Source organism: Bufo bufo, chromosome 7, assembly GCF_905171765.1.
Source record: "Bufo bufo chromosome 7, aBufBuf1.1, whole genome shotgun sequence".
Taxonomy (NCBI): domain Eukaryota; kingdom Metazoa; phylum Chordata; class Amphibia; order Anura; family Bufonidae; genus Bufo; species Bufo bufo.
The window spans coordinates 55,418,735-55,440,718 of record NC_053395.1 but is presented as its reverse complement, the minus strand read 5'-3'; the positions used below and the strand labels follow the sequence as shown (position 1 = coordinate 55,440,718).

At 43.2% G+C, this 21,984-nt stretch overlaps 1 protein-coding gene across 1 annotated transcript in view; it reads right to left on the bottom strand.

Annotated features, from left to right (window-relative positions):
• The window catches only part of SNX29 (sorting nexin 29), a 581,792-nt gene that overhangs the window by 159,655 nt on the left and 400,153 nt on the right, over window positions 1-21,984 (bottom strand). The window lies entirely within an intron of this gene.

Sequence of the window (21,984 nt, the reverse complement as noted above, 5' to 3'; positions counted from 1 at the left end):
TTGTAATACCCCTGTGTTCTGCATACTTCCCCCTTCCCTTGATTGACAGGGCTAGACATCATCATGCTGAGGGCAGAGCTGTGTCCTAGCATGTACATATCATATACACTAGTTACTATAGCCATACCATGTTGAGAATAAAGGTTTTCTATGCTTAGAAAGCTAATACATATTACTGGTTTATTCACAGGAGCAATATATGATTATAAAGACACCAGTAAAATGCATTAGCTTTCTGAGTATTGAAAACCCGCTTTTCTAAATGTGATAAGGCTATAGTCTGGAGGCAAGTGGTCAGCCTTCAATGTAGGTGTTCCTGGTTCAAATTCCAGGAGTGACTTCTACATTTGTTTCTTCAGTTATTTTATTTTCTCCCTCATTAAACCCATAGTAAACGGCTATAGCCTTACTATATTGAGAATAGATATTTTCTATGCTTAGAAAGCTAATACATATTATTGGTTTATTCACAGAAACAATATATAAATTATAAAGACATTAGTAATATGCATCGCTAAGAGCTATCTTCAATGTACGAGTCCTGAAAGTGATGATTTGGCCCTTGCAGAGCCCTGATCTCAACAACATCGAGTCTGTCTGGGACTACATGAAGAGACAGAAGGATTTGAGAAAATCTACCGTACATCCACAGAAGATCAGACAAGGTGAATGGAATAACCTCCCTGCCAAGTTCCTTCAAAACCTGTGTGTAAGTGGATCTAGTAGAACTGATGCTGTTTTGAGGGCAAAGGGTGGTCATACCAGATATTGCCCAAGTCCCCACTGTGCTCCATTGGCATGTTAGGGGATCGACGGAGGATCCATTATTTTTTTAAACCATTTGCAGGTTAAGAACATTGTTTTACTTGTGTTTGAATACCCCTATACGATCATTAATAACTCTGCGTGCATTAAGTAACTATGCTCCTACTAGTGTTGACTACTGGTAGCCAGAAATTGTGGGGAAAACAAAAACAAATCAAAATTATTGAGGAAACTAGGTTCTGACCCGTCGAAAAAAAATAATAATCACATCTACACAATGACTAATAACGGACTTAAAATAAAAATAAAATTGTGTCCAAGAGCAAATATTCACTTTAATGCAGCTTCATTCTGCAAACGTATGGTATCTGTAAGACAAATAACTTCACTTATATGACAATGTGCTTGATATGCATATTATCCGAGAGACCTCAACATCTTTATTCAGTGCAGAGCCTGGCCTGATCAATCAGAAGCAGGGCGATGCATTATTCCAACCAACATTACACAAAAGAGCAGATAATGGCTGGAAGGTCCACTAGAAGGGGAGTTTGAAGGATAATGCACATTTCACAGCCACTGAGACCTTGAGCGACATACCACAGGGGAGGTTATTTTCCAACCTTTTTAGCTTTAATTACCAGAAATGTGAAAAATGTCCACAGGATATGATTAAGACAGCAAAATTATATACAGATTTATTTTTTATGTTGAATAGGGCAATGGCCATACACTTTAAAGGGAATCTGTCCAGTTGAACTTGGTGTCTCAGCTGCAGGCACCATGTTATAGAGCAGGAGGAGCTGAGCAGATCTATATATATTTTTATGGGAAAGATTTAGTATAATTTAGATTTTATTAATTTAAGCTCCTGCTCATTCTGAGCTTTAAAGTCCAGGAGGCGGTCCTATCAGTGATTGACAGCTATCTCTGCATTAAACTATATATCAATCTGCCCAGTTCCTCCTGCTCTATTACATGCTGGCTGCAGATTGCATTGCATTTTGATAAGATGACATGGGGGCCTGTCATGTTGAGCGTGATGTCTGAGCTGCAGGCAGCGTGTTATAGAGCAGGAGGAGCTGAGCACATTGGTATATAGATTTAAGGGAAAAGATTGTGTATAAATGACACATTACAAATACACATTACGTTACCTGCTAGTAATATCAAATACCGCACACTGAGCAATGCTTGCTCACTACAGGGGTTTGCATCAACACAAGAGGACATGTCACGTTTCTGTTAATATGGGGGGCATAATAATGTGCCTCTGTTATCTGCCTCCTAATAACAGCAGTGTGGCTCGAGGCTTTTAGCTTCAGTGCTCATTCTTCAGATTGACAAAGAAATGCTGAAAGTAATATTTTCCAAAACAACTGTCAGAAAATGGAGCTTTCATGGAAGAAAAGGAGATATTTGGTGGGATGAATACATAAAACTCCTTTATGGAGAGATTTGCGACTGAATAAAAAAAAAGAAAAAAAAGTAGAATTCGGCACCAGCAGCCTGGCTTAGAAACCTGATTATGCAAAACCTGGGCGCTGGAGAAAAGTTGAAGTATTTTGTTTTGTCAGTTGTCACAAGTGTCAGAATACGGAACAGATTAGGAACGGTTAAAAAGAATAGATGAAAGCGCACAATATAGATGTGCCGCGTATAAATCTCTTGATGTGACCCAATAGAAGTATTTATTGGCGTAAAGGTGCTATTACATGTGACTTAGCGCTAATTGCAATCTGCCACCATTTCAGGTTGCAAGCCTAGGTGCTGCCCGGCTATTCGCGGTAAACTCACGGACGACTATCCACATGTAAAAGCGCCTTTACAATTACCAGTTTAATGTTACGTATGAGGAACACTCCGTGCTGTGCAAAAATACTGATGATCTGTTCACAGGATAGGTTATCCATATCAGATCTGCGGGGGACCTGACCTCCGGAATCCCCACCGATCAGCTTCAAAATGACCTGTCCGCCGTCTCCTTTGCAGCAGCGACAAAGTGTCATTACAACTGCTCCCTCCCATTTACTTCAGTAGGACGAGCGGTTGCAATTAAGCTGCGTTGCCTCCAAAGGCGACATAATGCGCAGGTAATTTTAAAGCGGAAGCAGCGCTCAACCCAAGCATCGCAACCCCTTCTTTGTGGACAGCACAAAGGACCTGGCCAACAATGGAGAATATCTTATGAAATATAGAAAATGGCACAGAATATTGACAAACGCTATGGTCATCTCACAAACACATTGACCAACAGTAGCTGGAAGGTGGCCCACCCCTTTAATGTTTGGAGTTGAGTACTCTGTACTGCACGTTTGTTGCATGGAAAAACCCCAAAAAATGTTAAAAAATGAAAAAATTAAAAAAGACTTCTGGTACTCTCCACAAAGAGAAACGCTACTCCCCGAGACCTGTGTTCTTACATGAAAGGCCAAGAACAGTCCGGGATGACTGCCATGGACCTGGAAGCTGTGCTGAGATGCTGAGGCAGAGGCCACCCACAGGAGCAGATTCCAGAATCCATTTGCCACTGCAGGCAAGTACAATCATAACATTGGCAAATTAGTAAATCTTGTGGGATAAGGAGCCTAGTATCACGAAGGATTTGTTCCTTGCTACGGCACGCTTTGATGAGGCAAATCACTCAGCGTTACGTCTGGCATGTCACATGTCTGCACCTGTTGACTAATAATTGCTCGATACCGAAAACCCAACGCCACTAACTTCAGCTCTGGAAAAAAAAGGCTAGCAGGATTTTTGTTTATTCCAAAGAGCTTCACTTCCTGAGTACAACTAATTGACCATATTACTTCCACCCACTCGCTGCACTGTGGATACACCTGCAAAATCGCAATGACAATTTCATGGACAAAGGGCCAGGCCTGACTCATAGACTCTTTACTCATTGCAATTATTTTGCCATTTAATAGGAACATCTTTGGGCCAAAAAGAAAAAAAACAAAACAACTGGAAATAAAGTAATCAAAGCTAGAACTGCGATCTACAACTGAACGCACAGCACATCTGTACAAGGTAATCCTTTAGGCACATATTAAAGGGGTATCCCATGATTAATATAAAAAGTTAAAATCAGACATCATAGAGTACATGACAATCACTTTCAAAGCTAAAACCAGCCCTCCACCTTACATGGATCCAGAAATCTCCCCATTCATTGCTCTAACTGCTCTGCTAGATTTAGATCAAGCTGGCAGCTCAGGGGATGTGCCCCTTCTGCTGCAGCCGATCACAGGTCAGGAGGCAGTTGAAGGATGGGACTGAGCATGTGCATCCACCTCAGCAAGGTGGACACATAAATAGGTAAAAGAACAAACAGCAGGTGGCGCTATACAGATACATTTCATTGAATAACTCAGTGGCTATACAAAAGGTTTAATTCCATGCAAATACATGGCCACCGATGTACAATATACAGTGGTAACTCAAGATTTTCAACATACAGTGGTCTTACTTGGGCCATCGTATCCTGAAGCCAGACTCAACATATAATGTCATGGACACTGCTGATGTCTCCAAATGAGTTCTTAATTGTCTTCATGCACGCAGTTCTCCTCGCTGCTCCATAATACGGAGCTATGAATTTGTATGGAAAATGAGTGAAGAAAAACTGCCCGATAAAATTTAGAGGCATACGGAGGTAAAGCAGATGCCCCGTGAACAGGAGCGTAGCTAAAGGCTCATGGGCCCTGGTGCAAGAGTTCAGATTGGGCCCCCCTTCCCTCAGTGCTTTGTGGCCAGGGAAGTACATTGCCTTCGTGCTGCCTAAAGGCAAAAATTGAAAAGGCACCCCCCAATGTCAAATTTTTGACCTAACCCCTTCCCTCGAGCCAGAGGTGTAACTGGACCAGCATGCACTTTCTAGAATTCCAGTGTTTTCTTATGCAGCACAAGGGTCTTTGGGCCCCCTCAGGCTCCTGGGCCCGGTAGTGACAGCTACCTCTGCACCCCCTATAGCTAAGGCTAGTTTCACACTTGCGGCAGGACGGATCCGACATGCTGTTCACCATGTCGGATCCGTCCTGTGGCTGTTTTGCCGTGCCCCCGGGCCGCCGCTCCGTCCCCATTGACTATAATGGGGACGGGGGCGGAGCTCCAGCGCAGCACGGCGGTGCACGGCTTAAGGCCGCCGGACTAAAATTACTGCATGTTAGGTTTTTTAGTCCGGCGGCTTTCTCCGTGCACCGCTGTGCTGCGCCGGAGCTCCGCCCCCGTCCCCATTATAGTCAATGGGGACGGAGCGGCGGCCCGGGGGCACGGCAAAACAGCCGCAGGACGGATCCGACATGGTGAACAGCATGTCAGATCCGTCCTGCCGCAAGTGTGAAAGTACCCTAAGCCCTGCCCGCAATGATATCATCTGAATAGGTCCAAAATAATTATTTATTAATTTGTTATAAAGCATTCAATTGAGTCAGAATAGAGTTTCAATGGGACAGTATCAGTTTGTGGCAGGTAGCATGCTTGGAGAGGCTGCGGGATGTCGGACCCTTACGGATCAGATATTAAAGGGGTTGTCTCACTTAAAGTAAATGGCATTTATCATGTAGAGAAAGTTAATACAAGGCACTTACTAATGTATTGTCCATATTGCCTCCTTTGCTGGCTTGCTTAAGTTTTCCATCACATTATACACTGCTCGTTTCCTGGGGTTATGACCACCGCTGCATCGCAGACACAAGGTGGCCGGGACGGGAGCTGCTGCACGTGTGTGCCTTTGTGCACTCCCGGTGGTGGTCCCGGCCACCAGAGAGGACGGCACTTTTTCCTATAAGTGTGCATGCACGACCACCGCTGCTCGATTGCAGGGTGGTCGTAACCCCTGGATACGAGCAGTGTATAATGTGATGGAAAAATGAATCCAGCCAGCAAAGGAGGCAATATGGACAATATATTAATAAGTGCCTTGTATTAACTTTATCTACATGATAAAAGCCATGTGCTGAAATGAGATAGCCCCTTTAACAACATATCCTGGGGATGGGTCATCAGCTATCTCTGCCAGTCCCATAAACCTCAATGGATCGGCGGACACGCATGTGTGTCTGGTACTCCATTCAAATGGAGGAACATGGCCCCATTCTCATGACCAGAAGGGGCCCGGTTGGATAGGGGATAAAATGTAATGGAACAACCCCTTTAAATTGAGTTCCTTTCACCTTGACCACCATGCTAGTAGCTGCAAACACTTGAAGACGTAACGTAATATGGCTTCTGACACTAGCAGTAGATGATCAACTTGATTGAAGCTCCTCTTTCTTGCCAGGTAAGAGTTTTTTTTAGCTACAAAGGAAAAGACTTAAACCTGCATTGTATAAATTAACGACCTTATTAATGGCACAGTTATCACGCCAGGTATTATTTCTGGATACCTACTAAAGCTGTCAGTCACACAGAGATGTCTCTAATCTGTTTGCAGCCCTGGGCTTTCCATGCAATGCACCGTTGGTCCCTGCGGCAGAATAGGAGATGACTTATTTCAGCGAGCACCCAATTTGACTTTCTAAGCGTTCTCCATATCAACTGATGAGACACAATTCACCACTCTAAAAGAGGCTTTGCATAAACATGTGCCGCTCCTCTGTCAGGGTCCGGTGTCAATTCCAAATCCACAATGAGGAGGATTTTAAAATGCATATTACGTGTCAGTCACCGTTTGAAATGTACTAATAGAGCAAACAGATCTGTGCCGAGGACCATCAGAAATGTCACGTGCGCACAGCAGGCGGCGCGCAATCAGTATCTTCATCTTCAGACACAAGTCCCAATAGACTGTTCTATATTCTGATAGACAGAAGCTCTATTTCTTCGGCTTTATTTTAATATTACTTGTATTATATTCTATGTAGCATTATTTTAGATTATGCTCCAATAAGGCATAGGGATGTAAGATAATGGACCCTTGCTCAGGACGTCTCCATAAGGCCTCATGCACACGACCGTTGTGTGCAAGCGCGGCCGTTGTTCCGTTTTCCGTTTTTTTTCATGGACCCATTGACTTTTAACGGGTCAGTGGAAAAATCGGAAAATGCACCGTTTGGCTTCCGCGTCCGTGATCCGTTTTTCCAGTCCGTGAAAAAAATAGGACCTGTCCTATTTTTTTCACGGACAACGGTTCACGGACCCATTCAAGTCAATGGGTCCGTGAAAAATCACGGATGCACACAAGATAGTCATCCGCGTCCGTTTTTCCTATCATTTTCAATGCAAACTTGACTTTTTTTTTCACTTTTCATGTCCGTGGATCCTCCAAAAATCAAGGAAGACCCACGGAAGAAAAAACGGTCACAGATCACGGAACAACGGAAATCCGTTTTGCGGACCGCAAAAAAAAAACGGTTGTGTGCATGAGGCCTAAGAGAGAGCAACCACGAGTAGTTCTGAAGAACTCAGCCTGACCATGCGTAACATGGGTGCCCATTCACAGGAATGAACACGATGGAATACCAAAATTCTAATAATAAATGTATGGCAGCCTTTACCTTCTGCTGTTGTACCTGTGATGATCAGCTGATGGCCAACAGGTCCTTATTCAAAAAAGAGGGTTGTCAAGATAGAAATACCTCTTTAATGACTCCATACGGTACATATATTGCAAATGCTTTAAAGGGGTTTTCCAGGATTTTTAATATTAGTTGCCTATTCTCTGGATAGGCTATCAATATCTGAAAGGCAGGGTCCAACGCCCTGTGGATCAGTTGTTTTAGAGTAGCTCTGGCGCTGGAACTACACAGCTCCATCTGTTGTGTAGTGGACGGAGCTGGTTACTGCACCGGTGCTCCCATTGAAGTGAACATTAAAGTCCAGGAAAATCCCTTTAGCTATAGATAATTATTGTAGCCATAGATAATTAATAGTAACCCCCTACCTGACTAGCCCAGCTGGGTTCATTCAAGCACAGCAGGACAATACTGTCTTAGAGGACTCCAGCTTGGGCTGTGTGGCTACAGAGGGGAAAGCGGGGGTCTGCTTCTGAAGGCTATTTGTCAGGCTATAATACAGCTTTTAAAAGAACATGGCTCTAATCAGAACCTAACCTGAATTAGACCAGGTTAAAGTGAGAGCTGCATATACTGTACTAGCAGCTCTCACTTCAGCCTGTGTAGACAAGAAGTGGAGGATTTCTGGGGAACAAGCAGTGTGGAAGGAGAACCTCCTCCAGACCCTGTATGGGTTTAGATCATCTCAGGAAAAAGGATGACATTATGTCATCTCTCTCCATATCAATCAGAGAGCATAACTGCTCTCTAATTGTCACATATGACGGGGGTCTTTTTTCCCCCCAGAAAGTGAGATAAGCATTTGTACAGTCGTGGCCAAAAGTTTTGAGAATGACACAAATATTAGTTTTCACAAAGTTTGCTGCTAAACTGCTTTTAGATCTTTGTTTCAGTTGTTTCTGTGATGTAGTGAAATATAATTACACGCACTTCATACGTTTCAAAGGCTTTTATCGACAATTACATGACATTTATGCAAAGAGTCAGTATTTGCAGTGTTGGCCCTTCTTTTTCAGGACCTCTGCAATTCGACTGGGCATGCTCTCAATCAACTTCTGGGCCAATTCCTGACTGATAGCAACCCATTCTTTCATAATCACTTCTTGGAGTTTGTCAGAATTAGTGGGTTTTTGTTTGTCCACCCGCCTCTTGAGGATTGACCACAAGTTCTCAATGGGATTAAGATCTGGGGAGTTTCCAGGCCATGCACCCAAAATGTCAACGTTTTGGTCCCCGAGCCACTTAGTTATCACTTTTGCCTTATGGCACGGTGCTCCATCGTGCTCGAAAATGCATTGTTCTTCACCAAACTGTTGTTGGATTGTTGGAAGAAGTTGCTGTTGGAGGGTGTTTTGTAACATTCTTTATTCATGGCTGTGTTTTTGGGCAAAATTGTGAGTGAGCCCACTCCCTTGGATGAGAAGCAACCCCACACATAAATCGTCTCAGGATGCTTTACTGTTGGCATGACACAGGACTGATGGTAGCGCTCACCTTTTCTTCTCCCGACAAGCCTTTTTCCAGATGCCCCAAACAATCGGAAATAGGCTTCATCGGAGAATATGACTTTGCCCCAGTCCTCAGCAGTCCATTCACCATACTTTCTGCAGAAGATCAATCTGTCCCTGATGTTTTTTTGGAGAGAAGTGGCTTCTTTGCTGCCCTACTTGACACCAGGCCATCTTCCAAAAGTCTTCTCCTCACTGTGCGTGCAGATGCGCTCACACCTGCCTGCTGCCATTCCTGAGCAAGCTCTGCACTGGTGGCACTCCGATCCCGCAGCTGAATCCTCTTTAGGAGATGATCCTGGCGCTTGCTGGACTTTCTTGGACGCCCTGAAGCCTTCATAACAAGAATTGAACCTCTTTCCTTGAAGTTCTTGATGATCCTATAAATTGTTGATTGAGGTACAATCTTAGTAGCCACAATATCCTTGCCTGTGAAGCCATTTTTATGCAACGCAATGGAGGCTGCACGCGTTTCTTTGCAGGTCACCATGGTTAACAATGGAAGAACAATGATTTCAAGTACCACCCTCCTTTTAACATGTCAAGTCTGCCATTTTAACCCAATCAGCCTGACATAATGATCTCCAGCCTTGTGCTCGTCAACATTCTCACCTGAGTTAACAAGACTATTACTGAAATGATCTCAGCAGGTCCTTTAATGACAGAAATGAAATGCAGTGGAAAGTTTTTTTTGGGATTAAGTTAATTTTCATGGCAAAGAAGGACTATGCAATTCATCTGATCACTCTTCATAACATTCTGGAGTATATGCAAATTGCTATTATAAAAACTTAAGCAGCAACTTTTCCAATTTCCAATATTTATGTATTTCTCAAAACTTTTGGCCACGACTGTAGATGAGTGTTTAACCCCTCAGATGCCACTGTCAATGCTGACTGAAGCACCTAAGTGGTTTTATAGAAAACCTTCAATTAGAACTTTTCTACTGTACACTAAGGTTACTGACAAGAAGAAAATATAAAGATATGCTGAATGTGTAATGACCGATACTATATCACTGTTTACTGTCTCATGTGACATCACTCTGTTTGATATTTCTGTACTGTGACATCAATGTAATGAAAAACAAGAAGGAATTGTCATATGCAATGATGATATATGTAAGTGCTTACAATGTTAGAGTAAAATAATAAGTTTATTGGGGAAAACTGTTAAGTTCAAAGGACACTCTGAAGCCGCACATTTGCCCACAGAGGTTGCACACTCACAGGTTGCCAAAGCTGGCATCCCAACTGGTTCCATAAATGCCTAGTTGGCGATAAATCTGGTGACCAGGAAGGCAAAAGAAGTGTTACAATCTGGAGGAGACATTCCTGGTAACCGCTTGCTGTGTGTGGACGATCGTTATCCTGCCAATTAAATGCCAATTGGAAGCTCTGCCATGAGAGGCAACACATATGGCCGCAGAGTGTCCTGCACGTATCGCTGAACTGTTAGTGTCCCCCATATCGCTACTAGGGGTGACGGACTGTCATATGCAATGGCTCCCCAGATCATCACAAAAGCAGTTGGGGCAGTGTGTCACTCCACACAGGAGTGAATCGCTGACCACGAGACCTCCATACTTAAGATCCCAAACATTTTTAGATCCCAAACAGAACCTGGATTCATCACTAAAGGTGATACGGTTCCAGTCAGTAGCAATCCAGGTTTCTTGTTCACGACACCACTATAAACAAAGGCAATGGTGGCTGGATGTGAATGGCAGAACACGTAATGGGCGTTGCGACACTAAATTTCCTTCTGCTAAGAACCTGGAAATGGTCCAGGCAGAGACAGGGGTGTAATACAGGTGCCATCTGTGTATGGTTGGCAGAAAACAAAACTGTGGAAGCTGCTGGAGCTTGTTAGCGGATCAAAAGAACCTCTCTACTGACTGGGCCATCTCGAGCCTGGTCACTCTTTGTGTGCCTCCTCATGTAACCACTGCTCTCAACACCTCCTAGCCGCTAGGTCTTGATGGCAAGCAATTTGTCGGAAAAAAAACATCCTGCTTCTCTCGGTCCAATGATGCCCTCCCCTATGTTTAGAGAGGCATACCTAGCCGTCAACGATCTCTCACCAAGAGGTACACTATCCAAAAGTAGTTTCTGAGAGCCTTCTTATAGGGCAGCGGAGAAAGCACTTCTACACTTTGCTGTGGAAAAACCCAATGTCTAATTAGACCACACCGGTAATCATTTATATAATCCTGCGACATAACTGCATGGCAGGTTTATGGGCATTATCCATATGTCTAGATAGAAACGTATAAAAAATTGTCACTATAATAGTTTTTATTCCCTGCAGAATAAACCTCATTTCTTAGTCCAGAATAAACATTTTTTTTCTTTTAACATGTGCTACGTGAGATGGAAATAATGTTTTTGGACACTTTTACGATCCACTGAACAACACAGAGCTGTAATGTATGGTGATAAGCCTTTATACAGAAAATTAATGGTGATGTTCTGTAATATGCTACAGACCATTAAATGCTAAATTACTGTCATAGGTAGCTGTTCCCAATATAGCTCATGTTACTTAGTAATACTTCAATTTGCAATGCCAGCGCCAGTGACAGCAGAGCTCCGCGCACATAAATGCCATGTGCTTTATACCCCTCTATCAGCACATCAACTACAAAGGAGTGGGAGGCTAAAGCTGTTTCTGATCTTAAACAGGTTAAAAATATAACTTATGTGAACCTTAAGAAAATGCTTACATTTGGTGTTACACGGGGCACCGCTATACCAACCCGTGTGATGCATAAAAGCCCAGATAACATCACCACCTTGTCAGCACATAGACTGCACCAGTTACCACCAAGGGAAGTGATATATGAACACAGAGAGTAAGGCTACTTTCACGGGTACGGCACAGCTCCCCGGCAAGCAGAGAAATCGGCTGGACAAGAAACGTTGCGTGCAGCGGTTTTTGCCAGGCCAAATCACAGGATATTTGGCGGAGAGTGGCCGGATCTCTGCCGGATCTGATTATGGTGTTGAGCGGGCAGACGGCAGTATCCGGCAATGACATATCCATCCGGAGAACTCCGGCAGGCTGTTTTGGCAGAGAGCTGTGGCCGCAGATGTGAAACTAGCCTAAAGGTGTGTCTACTGTCACTGGTAGAGATGAGTGAAGTTATGGAGAATTCTATTTGGCTGCTTCGCGGAATTACTTAGTCACAAAGCGCATTTCTTTTTATGTCGGATGCAATGACAGGGAACGGCGATGGTGCTGCCCCCCGTCTTTGAACCCCTTAAATGCCGCGTTCATTGATGATCGCGGCATCTGAGATTAAAATTGAGGACTTTCAGGGGTTAATCTGGTAAAAAAAAAATGAATAAAAAATACTCACCTCATCCATTTGATCGTGCAGTGGCAGCTGTGACCATCTTGATTGAAGATGTCATACGTCGCCGCGTGTAAGATTTCGCACAATATCTTCAAGAAGATGGCGGCAGCAGCCTATTTGCACGCAAATGGCTGAGGTGAGTATGTTTTATTTTTTATTTTTACCGCCATTACAGGGAAAATTTACTCGTTACCACGAAGCGCGAGGAAATTCGGCTCAACACTAGTCACTGGCAATAAAATATACATGTAGGTTTTGTGAATATCTCTGTAATACACAGCCCTTAAAGGGGTATTCCAGGATTTTAATACGGATGGTTTATTCTTAAGGATAGGCTAGCCATATATGATCGGTCGGGGGCCATCAGCTGTTTCAGAGTAGCATCGGTGCCAGAACTACACAGCTCCATCCATTGTGTAGAGGACAGACCTGGTAAATGCACTTTCCAGCTCCATCCACGACAGCATGGACAGAGCTGGTGCCGCAGCTACTCTGAAACAGCTGATCAGGGGCCCCCACCAATCAGATATTGATGGCCTATCCTGAGGATGAACCATCAATATTAAAATAATGGCATACCCCTTTAACCTGTCTTATATACAGCCAGCATATCTAATATATCATTAAAATTATAAAGTAACAAGATAAGGTTATTTTATAATTGCGGTCCGCAAAAAATGGATATGGTCAAGTGAATGAGCCCTAAGGGCTTATGCATAGGAACACTTTTTTTGTCAGCATCCGATCTGCATTTTTTGCAGGTTGGATGCGGTCCCATTCACTTCAATGGGGCTGCAAAAGATAGAGACATCCGTTTGTCCGTTCCATGCGCAAAAATAGAGAACATGTCCTATTCCTGTTTGCACTTTGGACAAGAATAGGACTGTTCTATTATGGGCCGGATGTTCCGTAAAATGCGGAACGCACACGGCCGGTATCCGTAATTTGCAGATTACAAAACATGCAACGGTCGTGTCCATGAGCCCTAATGCAGAGCAGGACCGTTCCTCCAGAGTGAGAAGTGCACTTAGTAACTGCTCTCCACCCTTGTCAATAGAGGAGGATTCGAAACAGGGGACTCCCTCCCCTCTATTAACAGGATGTATGGAAATGTTTTTTGTTTTTTTAAAGGGCTGACGTTTTTTATTTTTTTTTATAGCTGAAAATAACTGAAAAAATTAATCTGTGCCGGCAGTGATGTGCGCAGACGCAGGTTTTTAGCAGCAAAGACAGTGATGCAGGGAGGATACTGGGCTGGCTTACATCAACACAGGGAAGGCTGGGGGGCCTGGGCACCTACAGCAATGGAAAACACCCCCGGGCACCTGCAAGCTCGATAGCATATCACTTCAACGTTAGGTTTTTGAGCATCACAGCCATAGACCAGGAAAACAAAGATACCAATTGTGAAGTGTTAATAACACGTACAGTGCTAAAGGGCTACAATGAAACAGCCGATCGACAGGAGTGCGGTGGTTCAGACCCCAGCTGATCAGATATTGATGGCTTATCCTATAAGCCATCAATAACAAAATTCTGGAATATCCCTTTAAATCATAATATTATGTCTGTCTGCAAACACCAGCAGGGTGAGTGTACGGAAAAAGACTTCCCATAGAAGTCAGTATTAACTATTCAATCTGCAATGTGAAATGCATTCAGTAACCAGATCCTCAGTGAAAATATGAAAAAGGCAGGGGCGTAACTACCATAGCGGCAGACCAGGCGACTGCTATGGGGCCCAGTCTTAGTCGGGATCATCTCATCTGCTACTGGAGGTGAAAACTTGGTCAGGACTCTACCCTCTAAAGGACCAATTTTTAGCAAATGAAGCAGTGGAAAAATGGCCCACGGGTCACTGAAAAGGGTTTAGGCAGAAACAATTCTGTCCTGTGTGGGGGGCCTGGTTTGATCTTTGCTACGGGGCCCTTACTTCTCTATGGACGCCACTGGAAAAAGGCACTATGCACAGATTTAAAGGTACCGGAACCAAAATTCTATATCATCTGGTAAAAAACATGGAGTTTAGGTTTAAAGAGGTATTCTTGTTCTAACTATCATATCAGTGGGGGTCCTACCATTAGGGCTCCTACTGATCACGGGGGCACCGTACACTGTGGAGGTCCCCTGAAATAGACGGAGCGGCTGGTCAGAAAAGCACTAGCTCTGGCGCACCGACAGAAATGAATGGAGCGAAGGCACGCTTTTCGGATTTCAGGGGGCTCCACAGGCCATTTTCGTGATCAGTGGGGGTCCCAGGGGTAGGACCCCCACCTTTCTGTTAGTTATCCCTTATCCTATGGATAGGGGATAACTTGTTATAACTGGAATAGCCCTTTAATGCTATTTTAACACCCTAATGCTTTCATAGGAGATTTATGACAACCTGATGCAAGTCTGCAGTTTAGTTGCACATTGTGAAGAACTGTCTGCAAAAGTAAAGTGTAAATGATGTGTTATTTCATTTCTTTTATTCACAAAAGAACCCGGAAGACGCCATTAAAATATTCAGCCGTGAATGTGAAAATGTCCAGCGTTATGTAGATGGCAGTGATCCTGTTCTATTCTGCGCGGAGGACACGCTCTTCTGGAAGACTGCCCACCAGCACTTTCTGAATTAGAGTTCACATCATTGTAATGATACAGTTGCAGCTGGATTCTTGGGAGTAACTGCACATTTCACTGTCAGTCAGCTTCCCAAGTAGCTGGAAATGAACCATGAATGGAAAGATGTTCTCAAAATAAACTGTAATGATGGACGCTAATCGGTAATTGTGATTGGCCACCAGTCCTTATTCATTCGGCTCGATTATGTCAGCGCTTCATGTGCCTGGACCTGCAATGAGCTCTGCTAACGCGAGCGACTTTTAGATGGAGCAGAAGAGATCGCTGGGTTGGATGGAGTCGGTAATGAGAGAACTGAAAATATGTGTTCAGCTAAAAGTAACATAAATGTAAAACATAAAACACAAGATAGTAATTACACAACTGTATCATCCAAATGAGCAATATTCGGTTATACCGTGCTGCACTGTATTAATGCACACAGCACAACGCCCTGTGCAGAGCTGCCACCAGCTGACCGCATACTGTAATAAGGCGCTGGAGAAGCAGGGACCGTCTTTTATTAGCCCAAATCATATGTAAATTCAGAAAGCATTAGAGACGGAAGGCGCCATCATAAAAACACTACCTACCGTATTAAACAATGTGTCATTGTGCTGGTATCTATTTTTCTTATAACAATTTTGAAAAGCACAAAAATGGACAAGAAACTAAACTACACTTCTGACTCTTCCATACACGCCCAATCTCCTTTGTGCCGCCACACAGTAGTTATGCCCCATTAGTGCCACCATACCATAGAATGCCCCCTTACTGCCCCACACAATAGGTATTTCCTCTTAGTGCCCACTTCACAATAGAATGCTTTGAGTGCCCCCACACAGTAGTTATGCCTCCTTAGTACCCCCACAAGTAGTTACATGTATGCCCCTCACAGTAAAAATGCCCTGTAAGTGACCCCACACAGTAGTTATGCCTCCTTAGTACCCTCAAAAGTAGTTACGTGTATGCCCCTCACAGTAAAAATGCCCTGTAAGTGACCCCACACAGTAGTTATGTGTCATTAGTGTCCCCTCGCTGTAAGAATGCCCTGTAAGTGCCCCCACACAGTACTCATGTCTCCTTAGTCCCCCCACAGAGAAGTCATGCCTCCTTGGTGTCCTCACAAGTAGTTACATGTATGCCCCCCTTAGGGCCCCCTCACAGTAAAAACGCCCTGTAAGTGACCCCACACAGTAGATATGTGTCATTAGTGTCCCCTCACAGTAAGAATGCCCTGTAAGTGTCCCCGAACAGTAGTCATGCCTCCTTAGTTCCCCCCCCACCAGTACTCATGTCTCCTTAGTGGCCCCACACAGTAGATATGCCTTAGTGTCCCCTTTACAGTAGTTATGTGCTAGTTATGCTCCCATAGTGCCCCATTACCAGTAGAATGTCCCCTTAGTGCCCCCTTTACAGTAAGAATGCCCTCTTAGTGCCGTCTCACACAGCAGAATGCCCCTAACAATAGTGCTGCCCCCTTGGTTCCTCCCTTACAATAGAGCTGCCCCTGTAATTTGAATAAAATAAAAAGGTAATACTTAGCTCAGTTTCCCTGATGACTCAAGCACATAATCCCCCGACTTGAGCTCTCTCAGGCGCAATCACATCACCGCATCACGTGTGCTGATGGGTAGAGCACAGGCCGAGAATGGTGGAGCAGGGAGCTGAAGGCTCTCTGCTTCCCCACCATATGTAACTGAATCTGCATCTTCAGGACACAGATACAGTTGAAATTGGGACATACTGCAGCCACCAAAATCTGGGACTGTCCTCCCAGATCCCGGACAGCTGGGGTGTATGCAGTTGGCGATCTTGCCTTTACTTCGTTAGCCATAAAGGCTTGGGATGCAGAGATTTTTTTTTTTTTTTATTGCTACATGCTGGGAATTCTGAGTGATTTTGAAAAGGTAATTGTTACTTCTTTCCTTCACAGAGTATAATGAAAATCACTTGGAAATCTCTTGAAAATTGCTTGCTAAAGTTTTGATTACCCTATAGAAAAAACTTTCTTTACAAAATGTCTGGGTGTACCCCTAGTCTTACATGACTTGGAATATAAAACAGGTGAGACGGAGCCACCACCATTATTCCCTTTAAGCTGTGCAGGTGCTCGGCTTAAAGGGAACCTGTCACCGGGATTTTGTGTATAGAGCTGAGGACATGGGTTGCTAGATGGCCGCTAGCACATCTGCAATACCCAGTCCCCATAGCTCTGGGTGCTTTTATTGTGTCAAAAAACTGATTTGAAACATATGCAAATTAACCTGAGAGGAGTCCTGTACGTTAGATGAGTCAAAGACAGGACTCATCTCAGGTTAATTAGCATTTGGATCAAATCGGTGTTTTTACACAATAAAAGCACACAGAGCTATGGGGACTGGGTATTGCGGATGTGCTAGCGGCCATCTAGCAGCCCATGTCCTCAGCTCTATACACAAAATCCAGATGACAGGTTCCCTTTAAAATCTCCCTCTGCTCAGAGAAAGTCTGCCCCTGCACAAACTCCCTGAACTACTAGTTTAATGCTAACCTGTTACCATGAAAATAAAGTGCAATTTGCAGGCAACAAGTTATAGTTCAGGAGGAGCTAAGAAGATTTTATATGTAGTTTTGTGACTGGGCAGAACACTCCTGAACTGCTCTGCCTGATCCAACAGTGTACAGTGCAACTGTGCACCCGACTGCTCCTTCTTCTCTATCCCCTCCTTGCACTCATCTCTATGATCAGTGCAAGTAGAGTACAGCAAGCCGAATGATCGGTGCCACAGCCTGGACATCGCCGGAGGGGTGCGCAATCCACTGGACCTCAGGAGTGAAATATTACCACTTCATTGCATACCACTAGGGACCCTAAAATTAACCCTTTCACTAATCTAAACCACCAGATATCCTAAAATTAACCCCTTCACTGCCCTAGAGCACCAGTTAGCCTGACTAACCCCTTCACTGCCTGTGACCACCAGGGATCCTGACATTAACACCTCCACTGCCCTAAACCACCAAGAATTCTGACATAAAGCTCTTCACTGCCATAGAACACAAATGTTATAGGCATTAACCCCCTCACAGCCCTAGACCACTAAGGATCCTGACAACACCTTAACTGTAACCCTTTCCTCTCTCACTTTTCCTTCCACCTCTTTTTTATGCTTCCGTTGAACCTCATCCCTGTTCTGGCCTTGCAGAACCAATTCAACCTGCAGATCAGGGTATCCTTAACCTCCAGTCCCCTGATCTCCAAAGGGGGAAAAAGATGGAGGGGAGGCTGAAGGTTCATAAATATATATTGCCAAAATCCATTAGGGAGTTTGGTTCTTTATACCATCAACATTTTCAGTCTGAAAATCATCTGAATATCTGTTAAAAATAATGAACAGCCTGTATTATAAAAGGGTTTATCATTCTGCCCTGTTGCTCCTCCTAATGCCTTTGATATATTATTTGATCCTAATCAATTCATCAGGAAACTTACCCTTACTTGACTTTATTATATTACGGAGACAAAGACAATTACCTTTCCCAACTGGTTCAGGACCCGACTAGAGGGACGGCCACAATAGACTTAGTAATAACCAATAGACCTAACAGAACAACAAATGTGCAGGTTGGGGGACACCTGGGAAATAGTGACCATAAAGCAATAACCTTCCAATTATCATTCAAAAGAGTGTTTCTTGAGGGAGGAACAAAAATACCAACCTTCAAAAAAGCTAAATATAGCCAACTAAGAGAGGCCATAGGCCTTACTAACTGAGACAAAGTCCTCAAAATAAAAATACAGCCACAAAATGGGATCTTTTTAAAAGCATCCTAAAATCTAATTGTGAGAGGTACATACCTTATAGGAATAAAGGGTTAAGGAACAAGAAGAAACCAATGTGGATAAATAGAACTGTAAGCAATAAATGACAAAAAGAAAGCATTTAAAATCACTAAAACAGGAGGGAAGCGAGGAAGCACTGAAAAACTATAAGGAAAAAAATAGAACATGTAAAAAACAAATAAAAGCAGCCAAACTAGAGACCGAGAGATTAATTGGCAAAGAGAGCAAAAATAACCCTAAAATGTTCTTCAATTATATAAATGGTAAAAAGTATAAATCTGAAGGTGTTGGCCCTTTACAGAGTAATGAGGGGGGAGTTGCAGAGAGCGATGAGAAGAAAGCAAAGCTATTAAATATTTTTTTCTCCATTGTATTCAGTGAAGAAAATAAACTGTCAGATGAAATGCAGAATGTAAAAGTAAATTCCCCATTAAAAGTGCCCTGTCTGACCCAGGAAGAAGTACAGCGGCGTCTTAAAAAGATTAAAATAGGCAAATCGCCAGGACCAGATGGCATACACCCCCGTATCCTAAGAGAGTTAAGTAATGTCATAGCCAGACCCTTATTTCTGATATTGAAGGCACCACATGGTGCATAGCAAATGTGGTGACAATATTCAAAAAGGGTCCAAAAACAGAGCCCGGAAACTATAGGCCGGTAAGTTTAACATCTGTTGTGGGTAAACTGTTTGAAGGTTTTCTAAGAGATGGTATCTTGGAGTACCTCAATGAAAATAAGCGAATAACACCAAATCAACATGGCTTCATTAGGGATCGGTCATGTCAAACTAATTTAATCAGTTTCTATGAGGAAGTAAGTTCTAGACTTGACAACGGATGTCGTATATCTCCAAAGCATTTGACACTGTACCTCATAAAAGGTAAGTATATAAAATGAGAATGCTCGGACTGGGAGAAAATGTCTGTATGTGGGTAAGTAACTGGCTCAGTGATAGAAAACAAAGGGGTGATTATTAATCACCCGTACATACTAAATGGTAAAACACTCGGTAACACTGACATGGAAAAGGATCTAGGAATTTTAGTGAACTGCAAACTAAGCTGCAAAAACCAGCATCAGGCAGCTGCTGCCAAGGCCAATAAGATAATAAGTTGCATCAAAAGGGGCATAGATGCCCGTGATGAGAACATAGTCCTACTACTTTACAACTCACTATTCAGACCACACATGGAGTACTGTGTACAGTTCTGGGCTCCTGAGAACAAGGCAGACATAGCAGAGCTGGAGAGGGTTCAGAGGAGGGCAACTAAAGTAATAACTGAAATGGGTGGACTACAGTACCCTGAAAGATTATCAAAATTAGGGTTATTCACTTTAGAAAAAAGACAACTGAGGGGAGATCTAATAACGATGTATAAATATATCAGGGGTCAGTAAAGAGATCTCTCCCATCATCTATTTACCTCCAGGACTGTAACTGTGACGAGGGGACATCCTCTGCGTCTGGAGGAAAGAAGGTTTGTACACAAACATAGAATAGGACTCTTTACGGTAAGAGCAGTGAGACTATGGAACTCTCTGCCTGAGGAGGTGGTGATGGTGAGGGGCCTGGATATATTTCTGGAGTGTAAAAATATTACAGGCTATAGCTACTAAAGATGGGTCGTTGATCCGGGGAGTTATTCTGATTGGAGTCAGGAAGGAATTTTTTTCCCCTTAAGTGGGGAAAATTGGCTTCTACCTCACAGTTTTTTTTTTTTTTCCTTCCTCTGGATCAACTTGCAGGATAACAGGCCGAACTGGATGGACAAATGTCTTTTTTCGGCCTTATATACTATGTTACTATGGACACAAATCACTCATCAGTAGATACAGCATTACCTAGTACTTCATCTATGTCATATGCGGTTTGGTTACCTCTAGCAACAAGAATGTGAAAAATGTAGAGGTTACAAATAATTCAACTTATTTCCCTTTACAGCACAAGGGGAATTTTTTGGATACCTTTGTACACTTGTAAGTAAAGATTCTAACTCTTTGGAATAAACTGTTGTAATCACTAGAGCAAATGAAAATCTACCTCCTGCCGAAAAAGCTTCCATTAAATCTCTGCAGAATAATTTTGACTTGGTGATACGCCCAGATAAAGGAGCGGGACAGTATTGCTGGCTCGTACTTCATATTTATACAAAGCTTTCAGAATATTGAATTATCCGAAATACAATGAATTATTAGAAAGTGATCAATTTATTAGGCTAGTTTCACACTTGCGGCAGGGAACTCCGCTAGACAGTTGGGTTCGGCATTCCCGCATACTGCCGCCTTCCCGCCGGACCCCATTGACTATGATATTGCCTGGCAGAAATCCAGACGTTACCCGGCAGATATGTCCAGAATGGGCTGGACAAAAACAGCGAGGTTAGGTCGTCAATATGTAAATTCCAGAAATCCCCTTTAATTGCTATTTTAAATTTGAGTCATCATCTGCCGAACTGGTTGCGTAATGTAATGTATGGATAATATAAGAGGATATGGTAATTGTACATGTAATAGTGATTTCATTCATCAGGCAAAAATTCTATCTAAAAGATTTAGAGAGAAAAAATATCCTAGAGGAATTGTTTCAGTGGCTTTTAATAATTCTAAAAATCACAGTCAGAAGGACAGCTTGAAACAGTGTATACGTCTTTCAATTTAGCTTATTTTAACAAGACACTGGTCGATTATTCAGAGTGATCCGATGCTTGGGGTGATGACCCCCCCCCCCCCCCCAAAAAAAAAAACAAAAAAAAAAAAAACAGGAGTGACAATCAGAAAGGCCCACAGGCCGATAGTCAGTTACAATCCTCAAGGGTTTAACTTAAGAAAGTTCTTTGGGGGTCATTTATAAAGACTGGCTTTGTAGACAGTAATAACCCTTTAATAAACCCTATAGCTGGTGGTGGATCCACCAAAGTTATGAAGAGGCACCGGGGAGAGGTCGCAGATTGAGGCGCAACTGACCGATGCGCCGCAATCTGTGGCTGAATTTAGGCGTATTTCAGATTGATAAATGACCGCCTTCATTTGGTAAGTTCAGCTGCAGGGAATTAGATCCCTGTGTGTTCAGGTCGTAGCACCCTGCTCATCTTTTCATTAACCCCTTAACTGCCACACTCAGACATATCAAAATGAATCCCCTCACTGCCCTAGGCAAATTATGAAGAGGGCCCTATGCGTTATGCCTCGATGCCTTCCATTAGAGGTAAGTATGTTTCAGGGTTTGGGAGTATATGTCTCTGGAGTCACATGTGGCTTTCAACTCCCAGATTTATAGCTTGGCATAGGAGCCCTGAGCTAGGAACATATGCGCTGGCCAATGGCATTACTGCAGACATATTCTAGCCATCAAACAATGGTAATGTGGATGTTATGATACTATAGTAAAATCTCCTGCCGAAATAT